A 27,237-nucleotide genomic window follows, 5' to 3' on the forward strand; every position below is an offset into this window, starting at 1 on the left:
TTGCTAGGGTAATTCAGTCACCTTCACATAGAAGAAACTGTGTTTAGCCTGTGTATGTTCACATATTACCTTTCATTGCCTGTGTAAATCCTTAGCATATTCTTAAGTAAATCAATTAATTCCCCCATTGAAATTCATAGTACAAGTTGGTTAAAATTTGAAATTAACACCCTGGTCCCTGGTGTCTTTCTTTAATAAATATAGTCATTAAAGTGTTGCCTCAAAATAATTAGTCTCCTTACTGAAAACCACATTTGCCTGTGTATTGTGTGCATTACCCCACAAATTCCTATTTTCATCTGTCCCGTTAAAACCCTGAACTATAGTCCCATTGAGAGCAATCCCTTTTGCCTACAAGTCAATCTGTTATGTGTCTCTGTCCATGTCAATGAAAACCGATTTTCCTATTCTGAGCTATACCGCTTCCCTGAGCTGCCTGTCATTGTACATCCAGTGTAAAACGAAATTCCATTTGCCATAGTATTTTTCTTTTTTGCATTTGTTTCCTCCCAAAACTGATTTTCCTACTTTATTTCTACGTTGTCCTGGTGTGCTGATTAGTAGTCTCTAGTCTCTAAGCTTCCCTATCTCCTCAAGTGTAGCAACATGAATGTCCTTTTATTCTGTCGCATATCAGTTGTGCGTAATAATCCAACTCCCATTCTGCCATTTTGCTCCAAAAGCGGATTTTCACTTTCTTTGCTGACTTCCCATCTGGGGGTGGTGGACTACTCCAAATCCGATGTTCTCTCTCTATCCCTAATCCTTGCCACTGCCTTCCATTCAAAGGAATCAAGTTAGCTAATGGTTGGGGGTGAGTGTTGCAGGGAGTAGTGCTAAACCATTGATGTTATCTCTTTCTAAAATTGCTATTTTGTTGTGTTGCCATTAAGATTGTGAGAATTTTAACAGCATATCTGTACCTAATAGTTTTGTTGAGATTAGTGCATTGCGTTGCCACACAATTAGTGGCTATGAAATTGTTTGATTTTCCTTTTTATTTTTTTCTCTCATTAAATAATACATTAATAAACATCTTCTTGATACACACTGGCCTGATTCCTGGTCCATTGTGAGACAGGGTGTTCGTGGAGGTTGGGTGCGAGAAAGGTTGGAGGCCTACTCAAACAGAAAAGAACCTGAGGTTTATTAAAAATAAAAAGCGTGTTATTGTATGCCACATTCATTGTCGGGGAAGGAGTCCCTGGCTGGAGTGTGCCATGTAATAAAACAGTGATAATGCGACCAGAAGAAAACAGTTTGTAAACCCCGAACAATAGAGTTCCAATGTCTAGGAAAACAACAATATAACAAAGGTAGTCAAGCTAGTATTATGCAGGATTGAGTATGAGTCCATATTTTGGACACCTGCTTTTCTTTATCAACTGAAATGACAGCAGATTGCTTCAGCCCATGCTGTCAAGTGGAGTGGTTGTTGAGAAAACACCACTGCTTTTCACTGTGGTTTGCACAGGCCACCATTGAAATCCAGATGTTAACTTGAAGAAATTATGGTATGGTATGGTAATGTTTATTTATGTAGTGCCTATACACAGGCAAGTGTTTCGAAGTGCTCAAAGAGGGTGGGAACAAGGGGAAACAAACAACAGTCACTCAGAGCCCTTGAATTTCGCAGACGATAACAGTCTGCACAGGCAGATTAAGTGAATATGATACATTTAACAGTTTAGATACAAAATAGACCTGACGGCGATTCTGTGTTTTTGTTTTAAGTGCACATTAAGGGGTGAAGACAAGGGAGAACAGACAGAACGATTTTTAGGCAGGGCTGTATTCAGATCGTGCGGGAAGGGCAAGGGAGGGGCATGGGACCAAGTGCACCCAGTTGGTAGAGACTGGTTAAGTGCTGAGAGAGAAGGTCTCAAGGTTTTATTACAAGTGCAGATGGGGGAGGTGCAGGGCCCTGAGACACATGCAGAAGGACTGGCATGGGTGCCTGGGACCTGTGAGACTCTGAGGTACATCAGGCAGCCAGTCAGTAAGCTGTGTGGAAATGAGGAAAAGATTGAAGAGCAGGGAGCTAGGTTAGCAGGGAATGGTGAGAGAGAAGGAAGAGGAGAAGAGGAAGGTCTTGAGGAGTTTCCGGAATTTTAGAAAATAAGTCTCAAGATGGAGGGTTGCAGGGAGGCTGATCCAGAGGGAGGCACCTGCTGAGGAAAGGGATCTCCCTCCAAATCTCTGCTTGGAGGACCGGCTCACCCAGAGAATGTAGATGAGTGGAGGGCTCAAGCGGGACAGTATTCAGGAAGGCAACGTTGAAGGTAAGTAGGTCCCAGGGCCCAGAAAGCCTTGGGGGCAATGCAGAGGTCTTGAATTTGATCCTTGCAGCCACACGGAGCAAGTGAAGGGATTTCAGTGCCAGAGTGATGCAGTCCCTGGGCTTGAGGCCAAGGCTAAGTCTCACGGTTCTGTTCCGGATGAGTCGCAGAGGGTGCAGGCTGGAAGCAGGCAGGTTATGATATGGCATTTGTAACGCGCCTATACACAAGTGTTTCAAGGCGCGAAAAGAGGCTTGAGGAAGAGGCTTGAGGAAGAGGCTGTTGCTGTAGTCCTGTCTGGGGAGAACCAGGGCTCTGGAGACAGTGAGCCACTGGGGGAAAATGAGAAAAGATACAGGGCCTCTGAGGCGTAGTTGATAGACTTTTTTGAGATGTCAGAAATTTGAGAGGAGAAGGAGAGAGTGTATAATGGATTGGATGCATGATTCATCATGCCTACTTATAATCAGGGGACCCAGGAAGAACACTTAAATCTAACAGATATTTCCTGGTTACACCTACCTTCTGTGAATTATAAATTATATAGTTGCTTTAATCACCTGGGACAAAAGTCATGGAATGCACTGAAAATATATTTAAGGGAAATATCTCAGTTCCTAATCTTCAAGAGGAAAGTGAAGACTCACCTCATCCTGTCTTACAATGAGGCATAGACTCCCAGCTCTTACACTGGCTATCAGTATCAGTTCACATGTGTGTGATAGTGTGCAATGTAAAACCCTGCACAGAAAATAATATAATAATATATGCAACACATCTTTTAATTTCACTTCGACCATTAATTTCTTAGGCTTTCTTTGTCCAGATATTTTTGTAGACTATACAAAGTGGAAATTCAGCTTGAAACTGGTCCTACCAGGAAAGGTAAATCCAACTAGGTTTAAAACATCCTGCCACACAAGGAGTACATAAAAGGTCATTCCAAGTGCTATACTCTTTTGATTCTGTGTATATGTCAGGACAAAAACTGTGACAGGCAATCAGGTGAAATATTATGTCCAAGAGAGGTACAGCGCAAGTGTGCAGGAAGGGGGTGGGAGGGGTTAGACTAATTTGGAATGAAGCTGCTTTATTTGTAAATTCCTAAAGCTGGAGTAGACAGTCTGGATAGACTAAGAGAGCTGTGGGAAGGAACACTCTGTATATGATCTATAATGCGGATGATTGCCAGTCTATGAGTCTGAAGTTGCCATTACTTCAGGAAAGGTGTGGGTATGCCTGAGAGTAATGATGATTGAAGCTCTTCTGAAATGGGTGGAGCATTGCAAAGGGTGTAGAGTTCACAAATCGACCACCAGTCTAGTGTTATCATTGGTGATGAGGAGGAGAGTTGGTGTAGACTCAACATGATGTATTCATGATCTAAAAGCGGAGCCTGTGTGAAACCTAAATGCCCTCAGCTGTCTGATACAGTACACTGTCAATATGTGACATTCCGACAGTGAGGAACTGTCTCTGTTCCCTAGTCACTGTTTTAAGAAATCACCTCCAGCTTGAGTGCTGAATGGAAGTAGAAGAAATCCAATACAGAAAAGGGACTAGGAAGGAATACTACCAGTATCATCAGTGAGACTTTATAGCAGACCAGGTGATCACTGCCCATTGATCCAATGGTTAATGCGCGTTTTTCTAGTGGGAAGAAAGGGAGTATGTATTTCTTGGCCTGTTGTCTTGTAGATATCTAAGGCTGTCTCCTTATCTTGACTTGCAATCATCTTCCCACCAATATGAGGCATGATATAGGCGCATGACCTTTTTTCATGCCAATAGCTCCGTTAATTAAGATCGCTTTGTTTGATTGTTCAGTTAAAGCCAGTGTATCTCCATCCAAAACATGTCAGGTTGAAAATCTCATACACCTGTTGTAGGCATCTGGGTATCAACATCATACATTTGTAAACTGATCTCTTGCTGGCTGATAAGGGAGTTGAGGTTCACCACATAGGTTGGAAGGTTTCAAGGCCAAGCAACGGTGGCACACAAGGGGCTTATAGAACTCAACTGCTTGCTTTCCCACTTCCCCCGCAGTTGATAATTGCAGGAAAATGCTGTCTGTATCGAAGGCAGCAGAGAGATCCAATAAGATCACTAGGATTTAGGCATATGTCGGCATCTCCAAGAATTTCTTCAATCATCTGTGTCTCCTGTTCTTTGGTCTGAAGCTGCAGGGGGTGAATGCTGTATTTATGGTCATGGTGTTTTGTCATACCAATTACACTTTTTTCCCAATGCATAAACAATTGTTTGAATGTCTTTAAGGGATTAGCAGGTAGGGTTTGTGGGGTCCTATTAGACCAGCAGATGTGTTTATTCATTCATTAATATTTTTGGCGTTATTAGTAAGGATGGAATATGTCCCTGAATATGCTACAAGCAATACTATATTGACACAAAATACTCATGGAATCATCAAAAAGTGTAATTTATGTTGAAGCCCCCCATCTGCCCCAGAAACTGGCACATGCCATGGTAAACTGTATTTCCTGCTGCTGGCAGGCAAGTCATGTTGGGGTTGCCAGAGGTAGCAGAGCTGCTACCTCTGGCCCCCATCTGCTACCCCTAAACCTGTCCTTGCAACTCCTTGGGCCACTGGACAAAAAGATAGTGCGAAGTGCAGATAAATGTGTTGCACCTGAAAAAGGTGCTTGTTAATGCAGCTAAAAGTGTCACAGCTTTTTTTTCAACTGGAATCTAGATCTCTGTATTGCTCACCAAGAGTGCATAGACAATTATTTATCACCAGTACATTTGCAAAGCAAAGAAAATACTTTAAACGCAGGTAGACGGAGCAATAACTCACAACCAAATACGCAGGTATCAAAATAATGAGCACTTATACAGCTATTTATTCATAGCTAAGAAGCAACAAGTGATAAAACAGAAATAAATCACAGAAAAGATAGAGAATTCAAAAGAAAATACATCACCATGGGCGTAACTGAATCCCTCATCTTGCCAGAAGTGGCTGAAAGACCCCAGTAACAGCCAGGCAGAGAGCACAACAGCCCACAGCAAGGTCGGAACAAGGCGTCCCCCCTCCGACTGAGGTCTTTGTGTTTTTTCCACTTGACCTTTCCAGAGCTTCCCATATATGCCCTCCTCAAAAAGCGGTGGCAATTTCTCGAACCTTATGGCATTAGCGCTTGCGCATTGCTGAGTGACCATTGGTTGCCGGCCAGCTCAACCAACAGTAACCCCCAAGGAGCAAAGCTTCCCTCTTCTAAAACACCACGGAAAACAATTCTATAACTCATAGCAAGACATGACTGAGGTCTGCATACCAGGCTCAGCAACAAATAACATTGAAAGCATGTCTTTTAGCAAAGCAAGTGCAGTTTTCTTCCGAGGCATGGAATAAAATAACATTGAAAGCATGTCTTTTAGCAAAGCAAGTGCAGTTTTCACTGAGGCATGGAATAAATATCCCTTATAGCTCTGAGTGCCCCCAGAATGCACTGCGCATCAGTGTCATGTTTTAGCTCAAGCATAACAATCTCCTTAGCTGAAGAAACAACAGGGATGCATGAAAACCATTATGTCTCCATCACTAACAGGTTGGCTGTCCATTTGTGAAGAATGCCTGAATGGTTAGGTTCAGAGGCAGGACTGTCTGTGCAGCTCAAACCCAGTGCTGCAGCAACAGAAAACGTATGAAGTATTTGACTAGTGTAGGCGCCCTCCCCGTCTTTAGACGTGCAAACAGAATAAATGTGACTCTCCACAGACAGGGAATAAGGCTAAGAGGACAGGTTGGGAGAATTCAAAAAATAGTTTATGTAATTGGCATCCAAAGAACTCTGCTGCCCGAGAGCACTCTGACAAATATCACAATTACATCACATTATAAAGGTACAACTCGTCATAGATGACGCAATTAGTATAGGGTGTCGAGGTGGCCACACATCCTTCCCCTCTAACTACCATCTAACAAAAGAAACTGTGGGTTACTTACCAAACAAGCATAACAGAAAGGTGATGGCTGGAAGGTTTCAACACATTCATACCCACTGGCACAGCACTGGGCAACACTCCAGACCATCGTTTTTCTGGTTGGACTTGTTTTGGTCAGTTGCTGTTTCCAGTCTCTGGCCAGACACTTGGCAGGCACTGGATGTCGGTGCTTTGGGGTTTAGGCCTCTTTGAGATACTCGGTTTACAATTTAGCTGGAGTGAGGTACAATAGTCCAGGTTGTTGTGTTGGACGCCTGCTTACTTTCACAGTTATTTGGTAATATGGGCCTATTCACACTGATATTACCCCAACATATGGTGATCCATTCTTGTATGACATTTATATCAAATTACAGTGATATTGTAACCATATTTTTCTTAGTGTACTGAGGAGCTATGCTATGTGATTCCACTTCCTGTTTTGTTAAGGGGTGAAAGGTTGTGTGCCATCAATTCCAGTGATGTCACTTGGGCCAGGGTGAAATTACATCACTTCCTGTGATGTCATGAGAGGACAAGGGTCGTGTGATATCACTGTCGCTACCGCTGGCATTTTGGTGGAATGGCATCCCTGGCTGTTGGTACATTTTTTACCACCAGCATTATTGTCTGAGTACATAAAATATGTATCCCATCAGTGGTATTTTTGCTTCCAATGGTAATTAGCAAAGGCAGAAATGCCACACCACCGGCAATTGCACACAATAACAATAATGCCTGCATTAACCAGAAGGCGGGACTGCAATCGAAGCAGTGTTCCTATTTATAGGGGACTCCAGTCTCCTTAATATAATAAGACATTAATATAATAGGAAATACAATGCAGGATGCGTTATTTCCAAAGGTCTTCACCTTCAAAATGAACACCCTGATTAGCTTGCCAGCATTGTTAGCTCCTGCTGGCAGCGCAAATGTACAACATATTAGTTTGAGAAGTGAGAATTGATAATAACCTGGAAAGAAAAAGGAATTAACAATGTTTTAGCCTTTTGTGTGCTAATTATTAACCATCACACACTATTTGTTGAATGTTTCATACACAAGTACACAAACTTTTTATTAAATGTAACCCAAGTCACAAACTGTGTGAACTGCCCCACAACCTTTTCTTTCTATGTATTTATTTATTTGTCCATTTATCTATTTATTTATTTATTAGTGTTTTGCATTGCATTGCACCAGCAAACTATTAGCACTGCTATTGGTATTATTTTAGAATTGAAAATAATTCACAAGTGCATGCGGCTTTGCACATGACAGCATGTGGCTGATAAAAAAGAGTAGGAACAACAATGGATTGTTCGAAAGTATACACTTATAAAAGCAAACCAATGCACTCAACGGTTACCTGTCTTGGTTTGCCACTAATCTGCCGGAAATAGAAGGAATCGAAGCTGTCGAAAATGAATATGTCTGTAATATTTTCCGTCAATGTATAACTATGACCAATATATATGTCAGCACAGTTTTGTGTAAAATGCATGCACCGAGCAAAGATTGCAACCGAGCCAAGACATGTATCGTGACACCATAATGAACATCGCGATACAAATTGAAAACACAATTTCTAACACAAAAAAAAAGAAAAGTGATTACTTTGCTAAAAAATGACATTTTTTTTGTCTCTGGATAAAGGCGCACGACATGAACTAAGAAACGGTGAACATAGCATCTCTCATTACACGATGTTCCACCACACAGAACCGACGGGAGCACTTTCCGAATAGCAACTCTGCCCCTGATGAAAGGTATGGCCATAGTAAATCCGTTTGGAAAAGAAAATGCTGTGCACATTGAGTAAATAATCCAAACAGGTCCAGGCCATGCTGGGTGGTAACGCCCACTAGATCACAGGCTTGAAGGAGTGAGTGCTTTTATCGAGGCCTGAGTTCCATTATCACCGTGATCAGCCCACCCCATCAGAATGAATGATTGCAGTAAGCACTCCAGAGTAACATCTGGGGTGCAAAGGGCTATTTTAGGAATGGCTTGTCTAGCGAGCAAGAGTGTTTTCCAGCCATTTCATGTGTCAAAAAAGCAACAACTGAAATAAAGATGGCTGCCAAGCAAATTACAAAAGATGCTTGCATATATCTTTAACCATTTCAAAGACTAGCCATAGATCAGAGAGTGTGAGGGGAAGCCAGATTGGACTACAACATGGCGGTGGGATTTTGAGTTAGAGGAGGGCACCAAGAGGTTGTTGGAAAGTTTGAAGGCAAGAGCCAAAATGGGCCATGGCTGTCACCAGTGAAAACGACCCACTACATAGCCAGTTGATTAGCTGGTTTCTCTCTTGCTGGTGTTAATTATGCAATACAACCTTGTCTGCTTGTAATCCACCAGAAGAAAAAGAAGATGTTAAAATAGTTAAATCTCTTCAAAATGAAGCTAATCATTTTTGGCAAACATCAGTATCTTTAGACGTTCAAATGTTAGTCATATTTAAGTGGATCACAATCACTACATTTTTTAGCAATGCACGTTTTATTATTACATTTAGTTGTCTTTAGTTTGCTTTTTCTAAGTGCAAGAGGCGTTCACCTTTCTATAAATATTCAAAAAGGAATAGTTTCTCGACTGAGGAGACAGTCCCCATGAAAACTAACCAATATCATACATGTATATATCAATATTGACTAGTGGGAAAATCAATAAAAAATAGATATTGGCCCTAATGTTACTTATGAGGCACACTGTTCATATGACATGATGGTTTATTTATATAGTGCCTATACACAATGTGTTTCAAAGCACTTACAGGCATTGAACAACAAGAATGTGGAAAAACTATCATTCTCGGCCTAGTGACATTTCAGATAGTCAAAAATAGGAAGGAATGGGAAACAGACAGGCGGCTACCGTACTAGGCCTGACGACATTTCTGGTAGAGCCAGATAATTACACAAGGTGAGTGAGAGGAGCGGAGAAGGGGGGAGAGGAACAAAACGAGCCACTATCGTACTAGGCCTGACAACATGTCAGATAGTGCTGGAAGGGGGGGCAACAAGTAAGGAGGGCAGAGGGAGACAAAAAAGTTACTATCATAATAGGTCCGGGACCAATCAGATAGAGTAAGTGCATAGAAAAAGTAAGAGGGGGAGGAGAGAAAGAAGAGGGAAGGGAGAGAAGAAGAGAACAGGGAATAAAACAGTGAAAAGAGCAGAGAATCAGAGGGCAGAGTGAAAACAGTTGCAGATGTCAGTGAGGCACGTAATGTTGCAAGGAAACAAAAAATGCAGGCAAGGATTCACAAAGAAAATGGGCACAGCATAATTCAGTGCCAACTTGAGTGGCCTTCCTTAAATTGCCCTCAAGGCACCAAACCATTAAGTAGTTCCTCCTACATTTTTCCGACTTTTTTCTGAGCTTGCTTAATTAAGATTTTGAAAGATGGTTTCCTGTCGTGGAGATACTGCGACAATTGCTCACCTAACAAGGAAGCACTTAACATGTATAAAACACAAGTGCCAACTTTGAAGCTGAATTTCTGTGAGGTTTCAATACATCTGAACTTCAAAACTGAAATGTTCAGCCAGTGGCTCTGCATCACTATTCTCATCTGAGGCTGTTCCTGGAATGGGAATGAAGGAAGAAGTGCCCACCTTTTTATCCCTTGAATGGCCCTCAAGGCACCAAACCATTAAGAAGTTCCTCCCACATTGTTCCCGCTCATTTCTGAACTGGTCCAAATTAGATTTGAGACAAATAGAGAGATGGTTTTCTGTCATGGAGTTATGCAACAATTGCTCACCTAACATGGAAGTACTTACTAAACAAAGACAAATAGAAATACATCCTGTTAGGTGAACACCTGATGCTCAAATGCAATCCTTCCCTAAATATTATAACATACACTTCAAGAGTTTGTGTTTATTTCATAGAACTTCAACCTCAAAAGGAAAGCACTTACAAATATATAAAATGCAGGTGCCAACCTTGAACCTGTATTTCTGTGAGGTTCCAAGACATTTCTAATTCAAAACTGTAATGTTCAGCAGTCGGTCTACATAACTGTTCTCATCTGAGGCTGTTCCTAGTATCAAGTAAGCAAACATGGGCCAAACTACTTAATCTTTAAACTATACGCCTGAACATTTCACATTTTAGACAAATGGAGCCATGCCTAACATTCTCAGTGCTTAGGACAAAGGGTTTTGAGTGGTTTGAGCTAAAACTGTATGAATAACACCTTCATGGTTTAATTTCAGAGTCAGTATACTTAGGCAGGGGAAGGAAGTTGTGAGAGCAGTTGTGAGAGATAACTTTAGATGACGGAGAGACAGAAATGAATAAACTTAAGTTGAGCGATAGTCCAAAAAATTAAATAAGATTTAGTTGATGGACAACTAGAAAATTGAAGTGGAAATTAAGTTGAGAGCCATCAAGGAAATTGAAATAGGCAGCCCATCTTTCACTGCATCTACTAAATACCAGAGACCAACTTGCATGAGATTTCTTGTCAGTGAGAGGAGAAAAACACTGTAAATCTATTATAGGCACTCACAAAATTAGAATACATTCACTGGCGGTAAGTGATTGTACCCATTTCCGTGGCCATATCAAATATGCGTTTCAGAAGAAAAAAGTATATTTTTTGGTAGGAATTGATTGATTGATTGATTGATTTGATATTTATTATGCACCTATACACATGTTTCAAGGCACAACCAGGAAAGGGAGAAGGAAAAAAGGGAGGAAAGACAAACAATCTTACTAGACCTAGTGTCATTTAGATTGTGCAGGTGCGCAACAAGAGGTGCATCGGAAGGGGGTACAGGGTGAAGTGCAGCCAGAGCAGCTGGGCCCTGAATTAACTGCAAGGAAGTGCAAGGAAGGATGGGATTACAGGGGGGAATCCCAGCCCTGTAGTGCAAGGTAAACCCAGTGGTAGTGCAAGGTGGGCTAGGGGCAAGTTCAAGGGGACTGGTCACAGTGGGGGGGCGGTGTCCTGTAAGGACACAGAGCAGCAAGTCAGCAGACAGAGCAGGAGCAAAGGCAGATGAGCAGGAGAGAGCGAGCGAGAAAGAAGATTAGAAAAGGAAGGTCTTGAGGAGCATCTGCAACTTAAAGAAGTCCACTACAAGACAGAGAGAGGCAGGGAGGCCATTCCATAGAGAATGGAGTGGTTGGCAGAAGGCATTTTTTGTAGGGGGGCACAAAGGAGTGCTTGCGAAGAGAGGGGAAAGATCAAATGGCGAAGGAGTGAATACAGAAATTGGCCAAGTCTGGAGAGAGAGAACCACGATTGTCCTTAATGGTTATCATGTGGGACTGCACCTGAGGTTTGGCTGCAGTTCTCTTTCCACAAGAAACCTTTAGTTTTGCATCAATTAATTAGATACTGTGGGCTTCTTGTTGTCTCACCCTTAGTGAGCTGATCTAGTGTTTCTGTCAGTGTCAGTAGAACTTCAATTCGAATATAAGCTGTGGCCTTTGAAACAACTAATAATGGCTTCTGTCTAGTCTGCCTCGGGCCTAATAAAGTATGGCCAAACTGCTGTTCATTAATATACCGAACCCTTTAAACCTATTAGACTTCTTTGTTACTCCTAACCCTACCTCTGCTTAACTCAATGTAATAGTCTAACTGTAGTTGGGTATTTGGCATCCTATGTCTATATATATATATATATATATATATATATATATATATATATATATATATATATATATATATATATATATTTAATAAAACCTAAAAACAACTCTGCACCACCTATACTACTAAAAGAAATAAAAAAAAACAATATAAACATATTACTGTTTGTTGCATGTGTACTTTTCATTGCAGCAGCCATGCTTACCTATCCATAGTTACCTATCAGATGAAGACAAATATAAGTTCAGTGTTTTCATGCATGTGCTTCCCTGTGCAGCTCTGTGATCCCTGATGTGTAGCACACTACATTAAATATAGGTGTGGTATGTGGCATGACATCACCCTACAAGTTACTTTTTGGCATTGGTATGGTATGGTATTGTTTATGTATGTAGCACCTATACACAGGCAAGTGTTTCAAAGCACTCAAGGAGGGTGGGAACATGGGGGGAGAAAACAACAGTCGCTCAGAGCCCTTGAACATCTGAGACGATATTAGTCTGCACAGGCAGAGTAAGTGCATAATACATTTAACAGTATGCGATATAGCAAATAGGCCTGACATCGATTCTGCAATTTTAAAAGAACCCTTTGGGTGAAGACAGGGGGAAACAGACAGGTGATCTTCAGACGCGGTGTGTACATTACTGCATTACTTCTTTAGCTTGTAAGTGCATCCCGCTTGTGAGCATTGGTTCTGCTGATGCACATTGCCACCTTCAATCCATTTATTGAATGACACTTCTATGCCCTTGCCATCCAACTTCTCTTCTAGTTTTCAAATTCTAGACACCACCTACAAGTTCCATCCCACAGCAACATATTCTTCCAGAGTGCATCCCAAAAAGCAGCACCATTCATCTTCATAACAATTGGCCCAATGAGTGGTATCATTTTCTAAATCAGAAGGTGGCATGGAGAGTGTCCTGTGAGGCAACACAGTCCCTCCCCCCTGAACCATATCACTTTCGTGAATGGTTTGTATTTGGATGTGACTGGTTGTGGGTATTGCTTCCCTGCCTTTGGGCGTTCCTATTTTCATCATGTATTTCTCCACAATCCTGCCTCCTCATTTCCAACTTAACCCCAACTGACATGCACAAAAGGCACTGACGGGAATCGGAACCACTATCTTCATAAACACAGATAACCATGTTGTACCCAAGTAAAAAATATATCAAACCATTCTTGTTTGGTCACTCTGCTTGTTTTCTAAACCGTAATATCGTGGAAGGCGTGCAAGTCATTGATTGCTTCTGACAGTGTGCCATTTCAGCATCATTTTCAGGAACATATGTGCACCAACTGCTGCTTATCTTGGCACAGACACCACCCTTCCTGACAGTTAACAAATCCAGTAAATACCAGTTCTGGAGAGCGACCAAACTTAATGCTCTTAATGCTCTTAATTCCACCCGTACTGCATTCAGCCCTATCTCTATCCCATTTGCCAATTGTAGCAGCTCGTACCTTTTTTTCTGCAGCCATTTGGTGTGGGCTACAGTCTGAACCCTAGGGGCAGACACAGAAATACAAAATATTGCTGTCTTACTAAATAGCCTAAATTCCATCATGATAGCTTCCAATTGGTCTGCACTCTGCAAGACCAATAATTATTGTTCTTCTTTCTACTCCCCAAATTTATCGACCATCTGACGACTGGATGCCTCTCCTCTTCAACATTTTCTGTGACGCATGGAATACTCTCTTCTTCAAAAATTGCAGTGTCCACTGAACTCAAATTTCCTGTGTTCATAGATCTCTTAAAATGGTTGAAGGCCCCTTTCTGCACAGCCGAATGATAATTCAATGGCACAATGTCAGAGTGGGGCACTACACGGGATGGAGAGTGAAGGGTGACCAGGGAGCACTGGCCATTCCAGTTTGGTGGTAATTAGGCATATGCTTGAGGCACACAGGCATAGAAATAGTCCATCAGGGCCACGGTTTCTACTCATATATTCGGCAGCTCAAGTGTCCTCTGGCAATTTGAATTAATCCTGTGTTTCCGTGGATCTGAAACATGAAGAATATTGTTTGAGTACCTTTATGTGTAATAGCTGCTGTCCATCATCTATCCAGGTGAGGGCTTGGATGTGATCAATCCAAATACTGTGGCATTCATCACTGTTACTTCCTGATTGAATCCTACCAATACCTCCGCCCTACACCCTATCATCCCTTCCATCCACTGATCATAGTGGAACACTGAACCCTCTATGTGCAGCTAGGGCTGCATCCTGCACCATATTAACCAGTGTCCTGTATCATTCACTCATGAGAGAATGCACTGTATGGTAAACAACTGCTCCCCCTTCTCTCACCTTTCATTTGGTATTCTAGAACAATATATTTTGATTCTTATACCTCTGCCATATTTTAATCTTTATATAATTCTCCTCATAGATCACACCTACCTCCTCCACCTATTTTGCTTGTACCCTGTGGGCCTGAAACAACCCTCGAACCTTGCAAAATGCCCATGTGTCATTTCTACTGGAACTTCCTGTGTGAGGAAGAACTTGGGTTTTCCTGTAGCATTTGGGGTGAGAGAGCACACATAACATGTGTCATTTGACCTCTCTCGACCCACCACCTTCATCAACGCTGTTTACCCATGCTTTCTACAAAGAGGCCTAGATTAAATGCTTCCCTCTTTGTTCATAGTACTGATATATTTGAATTTCTTGTAACTCTACTGTTATTCTCAAAGGGGGTACAAACCTCACTTCTACTTTAAACCAAAGAAAAGGTAGAACATGAAACAGAAAGAAAAAACACTGTACATCCTAACCAACATACATTGATGTATCTATTCTGAACTAATAATAGTCATCCATTCTTTGCTGCTGCAAAAAAAACTAGGCCTTTGAAACATGTGACAAGAAGATGAACATGTCAATGTAATTTCAGCTATACTCCCCTTCAGTCACCCCTCCCTTCTTCCCTGGGAGGTGGCTGTGGCTCTTGTCTAGGGAACACTCGGACAAATGAATCCATGCTCATCTGTCTTCAACCATCAAATATGTTTGGGTCCAGTAGGTGATGGTACGGGGACCCTGACACCTTGGTTTGGAATATTTCCTCATGAAATTCCTTCTAAAAACTCAGTCACCTGTTTTGGCGGTAGACTGTAACAATATGTCCTCTTCCTCATGTGGGATGGAACTTATCCTGAGGAGACGGTCGGACGATTTTGAAGAGGCTGTATCTGTCATGAAATTTATTTCAGGGAGTTAGTCTTCTGTTAAAGGTAACCTTGAAACTCATTCCCCAGAACCTGCGCAGCACTTCTTTGCATCAGAAATAGTATGTGCAGGAGTGAAAGGTGCATGCTTTCTCCTGCTTGTAACTATTTCATGAGGGCAAGGTGGTGGTCAGAGCCAGGCATCTTACATAATGCAAATAAAGCGAGGGGCAAACAATGAAGCCATCTTTTGTGAAGTGTGTCACAAAGCTTTGTGACATGCTCCTAGAGCAGGCCTTTTAAGCACTCGACAACACCATAATCCTGTGGGTGGTACGCAGAACACAACTTGTGTTTGATTCCCAATTACGATGGTATTTCTGTATGCAGGTAATTGGCGAAGTGTGGTCCATTATCGGATCTTAGTTCTTCACACACTCCCCAACATGAAAATACTTTGCACACTAAAAATGTGACTGCATATTTGACATCGTTGTGAGTACATAGACATGCCTAAATCCAGCATGAAAATTGACACGCAACTACAATGATATAACTATAAAAATCACAACTTGGTGTAATTTCTACATAGTCTATGTACAAATGTCGAAACGGTCCTGATGGTAACATAGCCTTTATTATCTTAAGAGTGTGACCCGAGTTATAACGCTGATGCATCAGACAATTGTTTACAAATTCATTCTTATGCTCCTGTAAATTGGGTATGAACCATTGCTCCGGTATCTCTGCAGCGACATATTCCTTAGCGGTGTGCACTGTTTAATGCAATTGGTCCAGTAGTGTGTGGAGCAGTTTCTGGGGCATCACTGGTTTCCCTGAGCTATTATGCCACCATATCAAGTCCATGGGTGATAGGGAGCAACCTCTCCTGGACCACAGCCCCTGTTCCTCTAGAGGAGCACCCCTCTGGAGGATCACCCCCTTACACATCTATTGGTTGGGTCATGGACAAAGATTTTTCAGTCTGCCATGTGTGATGCCGGTGGGTGTGTTGTGTGTGTGAACATGGATACTTTGTTTTTGTTGTGAGGCATATATTCTCTTGTGTTCAATGGCATATATGACTATTCTTTGGCCTCAGCATCTGCTCTGTCCTTCTCTTTTTAAATTGTCTCTGTCCGATTGGTTCGGGTGGAGTATTTCATGCTGCTCATGCTACAGGAAGAGTCAGTACCTCTATCAGTCTTGACAATAATTCAGCATGTTTTCTGTATGCCCAATCCTGAATGTACTGTGGACGTAACGTACGCAGAGTCAGAGTAGATTGTCACACTGTGACCCTGTGACATTTCTACTTCTGTTATTAGCTCTACAAGCTCTGCCGTTTGGACTGAAAAGTACATTGGCATCCTTATTTGTGCCCCAATCTTGAATCCTTCCTCATGGTGGGACGCCACTGCTACACCTGTATGCTGACTCCCTGAGTTCTGATCTATTGTCAACAAAGAACATATCTCCCTCCTCCAAGGGCTCTTCCTGAACCACAGTGTCCTCCCCATGTTGTCCATGTGTTTAGCGCAATCATGTGCATAATATCCTTCCTGCAGTGGTAGAGCTATAAATGTTGCTGGATGCACGAGAAGGCACATCACAATTTGGAGAGTGGGATTGTCAGTATTGCCTCAAACCCTGATGCTCATTGGGTGGTGAGGGTCAATTTTGATTTGTCCAAAATGACTAACACTGCATGCTATACATAGAGCATCACTGAACAACCCATTGTAATCGTGGCTGACTTTTGTATTGCGAATGACACTGCTGCAAGCGACTATTCGCAAGGAAAGTGTCCCTGCATTACTGAATCTAGGGAACTGCTATAGTTGGCCAAAGGTTTGTGGCCTTGAGGTTTCCCCTCAGTGAGGACATCAGTTGTCACTTGGCCGTTAGGATGTGCAAACAAGAAAAACATATTTTTATAATCTGATGTTGCCAGAACGGGGGCATTGCTAAGTGCCTCTTTTAATTCCCTAAATGAATCGATCATCTCCTGGGTCAAGGCCAAAGGGCCTTTGCTTTCTGTGCTTCCTTCAATCCCTGGAGAAGAGATTTAATATACGTGAAGTAGTCAAATATCTATAACCTACAATAGTTGTGCAATCCCAGAAATTGCTGCAGTTTCTTTACCCTGTTTGGTTGTGATGTGTGCTGTATTGCCAATGTCCTTTCTTTTGTGACCCTCCTACCCTCTGCTGATATTATCTGTCTAAATACACTATCTCCTTTTTACAATATTGCAGTTTGTCCTCATCCAACTTGCATTCCTTCTCTGACAATAATGTGAGTAGTGCAACTGGATCATCCCTACATTGGTCCTCTGTTGGACTGCACATCAAAAGATCATCAACATATTCGGCCTCATTACGAGTGTGGCAGTCTGGAATTATAGGTGCCGGTCACACCTTACTGACACCCATTTCCAGGCTACCACACTAAAACTGTGCAGGAGGGGGTCATTGCACCCGCAGGACTGATAGGCCGGGCTTAATGGCACCCGTCCCCACAGAGTTTTCACAGAAGCAACAGCACTGTTACAACAGTGCCAGTGCTTCCGTCTCCCCACTCCCATGGAGTCCTTTGGGACTCCATGTGAATGGGGAGTTACATTTTCCGGCGCCTGACTTCCCGATCCGCCGGGACTTGTAATGTCCCTGTGACACCTGGAAGACAGATGCCTGAAAAGTTTAAGGAGTCCGGTGGCAACCCACCAGTATCAATGGAAGGGTTACCGCCAGACTCGTAATGAGGCCCATTGTATCACTGTGCTACGCATCTGTAAGTTACACAAATCCATTTGTAGCACCTTGTTAAAATCACTTGGGGATTCACAGTACCTTTGTGGTAAATGTGTCTGTCGGAACCTGGTGCTGCGAGCGGTAAACACAGTGAGATCTGGATGTAATGGAATTGAAAAGAATGCATTTTTGTAATCAATCACTTTAAAATGACCTGCATCAGTGGGAATGTTACACAAGATAGTTGCCAGATTCTGTAGCACTGGAAAGTCTGCCTCCACTATGTCATTCAATGGGTGGGGATTCTGGATAATCCTACACACACCCCCACCCACACTGCTTTCTTGACAGGTTAAATGGCTGTGTTACATTGGAATTCTGAAGTTTTGATAATGCTCTGTTGCCACAGGGCCAATATTGTTTCATATTTTCCCTCATCTGCCCATCGCGACAGGAGGTACTGAATTACCTGGGGTTATATTGCTCTTTCTTTTAACTTTATGCAGACTGCCCCAGCCCCTTTCAGCAAGCCTACATTGTTGGGGCCACTGGTCCATATTTCCTTAGATACTTTGTTTAAATCTGCTTGTGTGTGGGGTGATATGATGCTCATAATGTGTGTCTTTTGGGGCCCCTGGCATGGTATGCATATCTGAAATATGAGTTCCCCCTCCTCATAATGTGCAAAACATTCTTCATTGGTCATGTCTGTCAAACGTTGTGTTGGGTCAATGCACAAAACCATGCGCCATTTTGTTCCCTCGTAATCTGTCCCTGGTAAAAGAACCATGTTCTTCCTCATGAGTGCTGCTTCTAAGTGTATGGTGATGATGGTACCCAACACTATTTCCCTTTGTAGTGCTGGTTGAAATAAAAATTCTGAGGGCACCCAAAATGTGTGATCCTTGATCCATGGAACCCACTCCAACAAAGTTTGTACCCCATATAAAAATAGTTATGGGTGAAATGGTACGCCTTGCAGAGTGTTATGTGCCAAGAATGCTTGTATGAGTGTTGCAACCCGTTTGTAATATGTACCTGGTATGGAGCATGCCCTTCTCAGTGAATGAAATAGTCATGTTCAATTTGTTCATAATGTCTACCTAATATGATGGGCAAGTCACTTGAATATAACAAGGGTGCTACCATTTTTTGTGTGGCTATTGTAAGAGACAAATATTCAGGTATAGGAACTGTTACTATAGCCCCAGAGAATCCCTGCATACCCATTACTTTGACTGACAGGGGAAAGGTAGCATTCTTAATACAGGACGTGGTTGCTCCTGTTTCAACCAAAAACAAGAAATCTTTCTGACCCAATAATTACTGCTATGTCAGATTTCTACTCGGGGTCTGCAGTTATTGAAAGGACTGGGCATATCAAGGCTCCCTGCGGGCTGGCTTATTGGGTACCCGTGGTTGACCACGGGAAAGGAAAGGGGTTCCATTCCAAGACTGCTGCCCCCTTGTAGTGAGGTACTACATTCTGTGCCAGCAGGTTGCTGTCCCACTACTGTTTTGGTGTGTTTACTTGGGCCTGTTGGGTGTTTGGTTGTTACTGCTGAGGCACCAACTGTGTTTGTGTAATTGTCTGTGGTACCTGGGAAACTACAGTTTGCTGTGACATTCCTAAAAATACTACTTGTATCTGTGTGGGTTGTATTTGTTCATGTGATATTTGCATCGTAGCCTGTGGGGTTTGCATGGGGGTCTTCTACACTGGGGGCACACCCTGGCCATAATGTTTCTGCAGCGTGTGCCTAAATTCCCATGCAAAGGATCCCATTGGACCACAAATGAAACATGGCCCCATACTCCTTGGTCTTGGTCCCCATACCTGTATCCTGTTCACCTTCCTCTCAGCAAATACCCACTCCCTTTTTTCAAAATATCCACTCTGCTGACTATACCATCCCATGTGAATAATTCCATCCCCGTTGGTGGAATCCTCCTTGTTGAGCATACGCTGCCCCAGGTGGATAATAACCTTGTGGCTGGCCATATCCTGCAGGTGCTTTTAGCTGGGCAAACCCTACATATGTTTGTGACAATCTCCATGTGTGCTCCCCTTCCTTTCTGGATGGGGTCTGGCTGTCTTGGGGTGACATTCTAATGACTACTGCTCCTTCCATGCTAGGTTTGGCCAACTTGTTCTGTACTCATTTTGCTTCAGCTTTTGCAGCATTATCTGTGGAGTCCTTATCTTTATCTTGCTATGATTTAAGAAAATGTACTATATGCACTTGTATCACCACTATGATTCTTTGTTTACCACCTTCCCTAATGATTTCTGTTCGTCCATGGGAAGGCCCCTAATCAAAATGTGGTTAAAAGTGGGAACATTTGCATCCCAAGTGTGTCGCGTCTCCAGTGTCCACATCTCTTGTATCTGTTGGATGTTTTGTTTGGGGTCTTCGTTTTTCTTCATTGTGCATGGCATGATAGCCTGCATGTCTGAGGTGTCTGGGTACATTGTCCTCAGTACCTTCCATACATGTGCTTGGCAATTATGAAACAGAGCACCAACATGTGCATTACTAGTTAGGTCACCCTATCATACCCTGCCTGTTCCCAAATAGTGTCTGCCTGTTCACTCATTCAGGGTATTCCGTGCTGTTTTCTTTTCTAAAGCATTGATCAGCTTGCCCGCCCCTGCTGTGAGGGATGGCAAGCTGTACATCAAATTATCTCTGTCCATACTAGCCCAATGTATATACTATGGTCCTCCACACCCATTCTGCAAAAGGGGCAAGCTGTGCTGGTTGCTGTGACGCCTTTGCACCCCTTGTGGTACTCACGGCTGCCATCTTCCCAATCCTACTTTGAATTGTCTGGGACCAATCTCTTGTGCTATCTTGTTCCCTCTCCCTCTTACTTGCCTTTTCTCTAGTTCTCCTTCATTCCTTTCCCTCCCTCTCTCTCTCTCTCTCTCTCTCTCTCCTTCTCTCTTTCTCTCTTTCTCTCTCTCGCTCTCTTTCTCTCTCTATCTCTCTCTCTCCCATTCCTTCCCATCCTTTTCATCCCAGAGCAGCCAGCTCCTCCTGAGCCCTGCCTCATCCTCTTCACTCCATGTTACCCCACCATCATTGTAAGTGAAATCACTGTCTATCGCCCTTTTTCCTGGGCAGCTGGTCTCTGGAAATCTTTTTCCGTCCAATTTAAACAACATTTTTCCCAATGTCCATGTGTCTTGGCTTATTGTAGCATATTACCTTTCCTCCCTGCCTTTTCTACTTCCTTCTCTACTTCTTTTAACACATCCTCAATCTGTCAGCGTGAGCCTTCCTCTATTTCTATTAGTCATGTGGTTATGCCTAGGTCTGGCAGACCGTGTGTATTAGTACCTGTGATCCCTGTGTTACTATCTCCCCTTCTTTGCCTTACTCCCTCTTCGGTGTCATCCTCTGGAGGTACTCGCCATGGGTCAGTATATCCCGTCGCTGGTTGAAAAATGGGTTAGAGCCCGTATGGGAGTGGGCCTGATGGGACCATACCTGTGTATTCACTTGTGTTAGTTTCAGTAGTTTCTTTCCTTTGTGTTTGTATGTTAAATAATAATTTGTTTGTTCAACTGTGTAACTCTCAAATGTGCCTTCCCTGGGCAATACTTTAAACATTGCCCTGCCATGTCCTGCACTCACTCATAGTGATACTTAATTATTTTGTCTCTGTATTGTGACAATTTAGTACAAAGGTGCTCCAAGGGAGTGTCCATTATTACAATCAGCCCACTTCCCTCCCCTTTTGTTAGTCTCTGACACTGCTATAACAGAGTTGTATACTCCCTGTTGTCAATGTAGGCACCACTTTTGGCAAGAATGTTGTAATTGTTTTCACTTGTACAATGCTCAAAAATATTTCTAATATCATACAAATACAAAGCACACCATTACCTCAACACATCACACCACTCACTTCTTACTCTCCCAGCTCCACATTTCTCAACCAATCCAGATCAACCTCTCATACACAGCCCTAGCCCTAGGTCCACACTCCTAACCACAATATGCTCCTTCCACAAATACTACTCACATTTGTATTTATTTTATTTATAGAGCGCACCAGGCACGAGGGCATCCGGGCGTGTATTTTAGTTACAATATGATAAGGAAGACAGATCAATAAGATACAGATAAATTACAGGTAAAAATTACAGTTACAGTTATACACATATATACATGAAGCAGTTACGCGGCGAGTAGGAGGTCATAGACTATGTACATGAAGTGAGGTGGGTGGCTAGCGCATGGGGGTGGTTGGTAAGTAGGTGATGGGTCTTGGGCGGTTAGCCAGGCTTTGGCCATAGTTTTGAAACTGTGGAAGGAGGGTTCAGATCTTAGCAAGTTGGGAAGTGAATTCCAGAGTTTCGCCGCTGTTAATGGGAAGCTAGCTCTGCCAGATCTTTGAAGGTTGAAACGTGGTATAGAGAGGCAGTTAGTCTGTGCGGTTCTGCCCGGTCTGTTAGTGTCTTGGAGGGTGAATCTGTTGGCAAGGTAGGGTGGTGCTTGGTTAGAAAGGCATTTGTGGGTGAGAGCAAGTGTTTTCAAAGTAATTTGTTGAGGGACGGAGAGCTAGCGTAGGTGCCGTCTGGTGTCTGAGATGGTGTCCAGTCAACTGGTCGACTGCAATTTGGTCGACTGCAATTTGGTCGACACCATTTGGTCGAATGCCAAATGGTCGAATTTTTTTTTTTTTTATATATATATGTGTTTTGTGGGTTTTCGTGTGGGGAAAAAAAATAAAAAAGAAAAAAAAGGGGGTTGGGGGGGGACCCCCCCAAAAAAAACCAAAAAATGGGTAAAAAAAAAAAAAAAAAAATTCGACCATTTGGCATTCGACCAAATGGTGTCGACCAAATTGTCTGTCGACCAAATGTTTTCGACCATTTGACTGGTAACTGTCTGAGATATGTTGGTTCCTAGGGATGTTGAGAGCTGCTCTAATAGCATTATTTTGGATAATTTGTAACTTGTTTAAGTTACATCTGTTGGTGCCCAGGTAGAGGGCATTACAGTATTCAATATTTGGTAGCACAATGGTCCTGGCAAGTGTGATACAGTTGGCTGGTGAAAGGAAAGGTCGACTAGATGTAATGAGCTTGCAGGTGTATGCCGCTGCAGAGGAAGCTGCATTTGTTTGTCTGGCCAGGGATACAGTGGAATCAAGGTAAATCCCTAACGTTTTAGTGTCCTTAGAGGCCTTGATAATGTTGCCATCAACGATAAAGGCATTGAACTCAGGGGTAGTTTGGATAGTTTTTGGGGAGAGCCTAGAATGAGGAGCTCTGTCTTCTCGTCATTCAGACAGAGTCCGTGTTGCGCCATCCAAGCTTGGATGACTTGGTAGATGGTGTTCACTGAGAAAGAGTTGGCGATGTGGTCTCCTGAGATTGGGATGAGTATCTGGGTGTCGTCAGCATAATTAGTATATGTGACACCCAGATAGTTTAAAATATCAAATACAAGTTTTGTGAACATGTTATACAATGTGGGAGAGACACAAGAACCTTGAGGTACACCGCAGGTGACGGGTGTCGGTGAGGCAGCTGCTAGGGGAGAGAAGACACGCATCGATCTGTTGTCCAGGAATTAACTGATCCAAGCTGTGTCTTTGTCAGAAAAATGTGCAGCTAGTTTGAGGTGACGACATAGAATTTGATGATTAACTAGATTAAAAGCTGCAGAGAGATCAAGAAGGAGTAGTAGGGAAAGTTTGCCCTTGTCTCGTAAATCTTCGATCTGTGTTTTGAGGTCGATACGGGCAGTTTCAGTTCTGTGACGGGGCTGGAACCCGGATTGCCTTAGACCCAAGAGTTTATTAGTTTCAAGATAGTCTTGAATCTGTAAGTATGTAGCTCGGTCAATGATTTTTAGTAAGAACGGCACTGTGGTGATGGGCCTGTAGTTAGTAGGTATATTGGCATTGAGGGTTGTTTTTTTTAGGAGCGGGATAACCCATGCATCCTTCAAATTTTCCAGTACAATCCCAGTGCTGAAAGAGGAATTGATGAGAGTGGTGATGAAAGGAGCTAGCTCATGGGCAGCTTCCTTGATGATGGGTGCTGGGCAGAGGTCCCCTTGGCAGTTGGAGGGTTTAAGGCTATTAATAGTATGTTCCACTTCAGTAGTAGATAAGGGTGAGAAGCTGAATCGTGTCAATGAGTCTGGGACAGTGTTAAGAGTTGGGAGAGAGTTGGGTTGTGAGTTAGATTGTAGATTGGCCTGTTTTTCATTAATTTTAACTTGGAGAGTGGCTATTTTACCAAGGAGAGCGTTTTGGATATTGGTGTACCAGGTGCACATACTCTTCCATACTATATACAGGTTTCTGCCCGCACTCATCGGGCCGACACAATATCTCTAAATCTATGTCACTCTGCCCTTCCTCTACAGAGGGGATACCCATGTTTACCTCTAAACAGCATACAGCCTTTTTCTCTCTCTCTCTCCACAACATTTAAACTACAAATGTCACCTTTCCTCTAACAAAAGAAAACAAAAATGAGGAGATCCATTGCACACTATTATGACATCATATCACTAATACATTCAAAAATAATTGATAAAAGCAAGGCCAAGTTTCCTCGAGGAGATCCCCTACAACACTACTATGGTGTTGGGTTTCTATTAAATCCAAGGTTCCATCAAACTCAACCTCAATACAAAAACATATAATTTCAAAAACAAAAAAAACATGCGCTGCATTTCATGCAATGGTACACTCACATACTCTAGGGCATTTGAATCCTCTTGTCACTGAGTCTCTCCTCACCGGCCTAAACCTCATCCAGTCATGGACCCCTCCACCTCCTGGAACCAGGTAGACAGTTTGGGAACTCGGTCATATGAGTGCACTTTGTCTGGTCCCGACGGGCCACACTGCTCTTCCATGGAGTGCAGCAGAGAGCACTTAGCCCTCTGAGAAGACTGCATATCTCGCTGTGGCCTCCGAATGTAGACCAGGGTAACTCAAGGCCGATCCAAGAAAAATCTAAATGGTGTATACACCGCACAAGAAAACCCCAGCTTTATTGTACAGTTGACAGAGAGAATAAATTGTTCTGTGGACCTGAACTGTGACACATTCTCAAGTCCGCCCAAAACGGCTACAGTAAGAAAATCACATATTAGCATTATTTTCCAATCGTTACAATTTGGACGATGTGCTAATACATAATTGCTGGGTTATCACTGGACCCCTCTACATTATTATAGATTAAATGTTCTTATTGGATGAAACCATACGATATTTAACCCCAAGAATTCAAAAGTTAAACTCCTACAACTAATAGCTGGGGGTGTCACACTCAAGCATGTAATACTGTATGACATTTAGTGGAATGATCAGGAAGTTCCATCACAGTCATGGAGGAAGGGCAACTAAACCTGTCTTGGAGCTCTACAAGATGGAAGCTAAGTCATTTAGCCTGTTAAGTGGCTCGAAGAGGCTGTTCGTGCTGGGATACTCTTCAACACAGACCCTGAGTTGGCCACGCCCCTTTTTCTATACGCAATAAAGTTGGGCCTTTGTGCGCTCCTGCGTGTGCGCTCCTGTAAAGCGGCTCGAAGTGGCTGTTCGTGCCGGGATTCTCGCAGCAGAACACCGTGACAGCCTGGCCCACCACTCATTTGTCTTTACTCTAATCGAATCCTCAGATTGCCGACATCAGTGTGAGTACACTGGTCACCCGTTGAATAAGCTTTGAGCTTTGACATCAATGATGTGTTTTTAGAAGCCATAGCCTTTTTTACTTACCACATTGTCACATTATTACTCGTCTCAGTGTTCTTTTGCTAATTGTCTTTTCTAGTACTATTTTACAAGGTAGCTACACATTGCCAGCATCTTTCTCTCCAAGACGGCGAGTGACGCCACTGGAACACTGTTACATTGACAACCCCTGTGTCGGTTGTACGTCGCATTTTGTCTAGAATGCGTGTAGAGTGGCTTATTGTGGCATATTGTGTATTGTTCTGGTTCTACCTCATAATTTCTACAAGGATACCCACCACACTTGGTATTGACTTAGCTCGTTATATAAGTTTATTATTGTAGTTTTGTTTTGTTTAACTTGTTTGCAATACATGTTTGGTTCTTTCACATTTTAGACATTTCACAGATTTCTTTGTAGTCGTTACACGACTGCTGAGTATGTTCATGTGCTAGTGAGCCTGTGTATCTAACATGCCACGGAGCAGAGAGTGCAGTGTTACTATCTTGTGTTCGTCAGTGAAGGGCATTTAATATCAAAAACAGTGTAATGGCGGATCACCTAAAAGAACTGGAGATGCATTAGAAACTTAGAAATAGACGAATATGTATACCAAAGGTGATCACAGGCCCCATTAAGTATTCATCCAATGGCAACCCAATGACTGCATACTTTCCCATATCTGTACACCCTATTGTACCTGATCGTGTCACCAATATTAGCAATGTGATGTTAATAGCTGAATCTACTGATGACTTGATATCAGAAACATCAAATGAGCTTGGCTGTGTGAGCTCCAAACTAATAAATGATGTAATGGGTTGATTGCTATCTGTGAGGCATGAGTCTGCTTTAACTATCATACTAGACTATCCCAAAGCAATATCTGCCATTGTGGAGAATGCTGTTGATTATGACCATCCCTCTTCTAACTTGCTTGAATCCACTGATTGCGCTGATCACCCTATACATGCTGCCCCTGTTGCGCTAGTTGACTCGTCTACCGTGCCCCTTTACCCCCTCATGCTGCAACCTATTGACCTATCTAACTCTCAGTTAGAAGAGATGGCTTTAGAATATCTCGGCCAAGTCCTTGATTGGTCGATTGCGGAGCCCATCAATACCCCTTTATTCTTTACCCCCCCTTCCAAAATGGCTTTAACCGCTAATCTGAAAATTCCCTCTCCTGTGCAGCCTAACCAGTTGACGGTGAATGCAACTAGTCTCCATATCATTGAGCCTAATATCCCGTACATTTTCATGTTTTATTCATCCACCAAAACACGCCACCCTTCTCAAATAAGCCTTACTCAGGGTGTCACCACGGACCCAGGCCCAATGATTGAGGATGGCGATAATGACCAGAGTATGACATCTGATGATACATTTGAAGCACTTGAAAATCTCCTGTCTAATTTACTAGCCAAAGGTACTCTTTTAGAATCAAAAATGGACATTCAATCATTATTGATTCACACTAGTTTCAGGAGAAAATGTGACGGTCGCTGTAATACAAAGATTCTCCCTGCCTCATCTGCCTCCCCTCCTCAGGACAAGCTAACCATTAGAAAGGCTGTCTCACATATATCCGGGGCTACACTACCAAAGCAGAAACTTTGGTTATTGAATCGTGTTCATCATGCATTCATGCATGGGAATAAACTGACTTTGGGAAGAAAATACAATCCTCTGCATGTGCCCTCTCCTTCTAATAATCACCCTTCTGCTATTCA

This window comes from Ambystoma mexicanum, chromosome 8, assembly GCF_040938575.1.
Source record: "Ambystoma mexicanum isolate Mex_15411 chromosome 8, UKY_AmexF1_1, whole genome shotgun sequence".
NCBI classification, from domain to species: Eukaryota; Metazoa; Chordata; class Amphibia; order Caudata; family Ambystomatidae; genus Ambystoma; species Ambystoma mexicanum.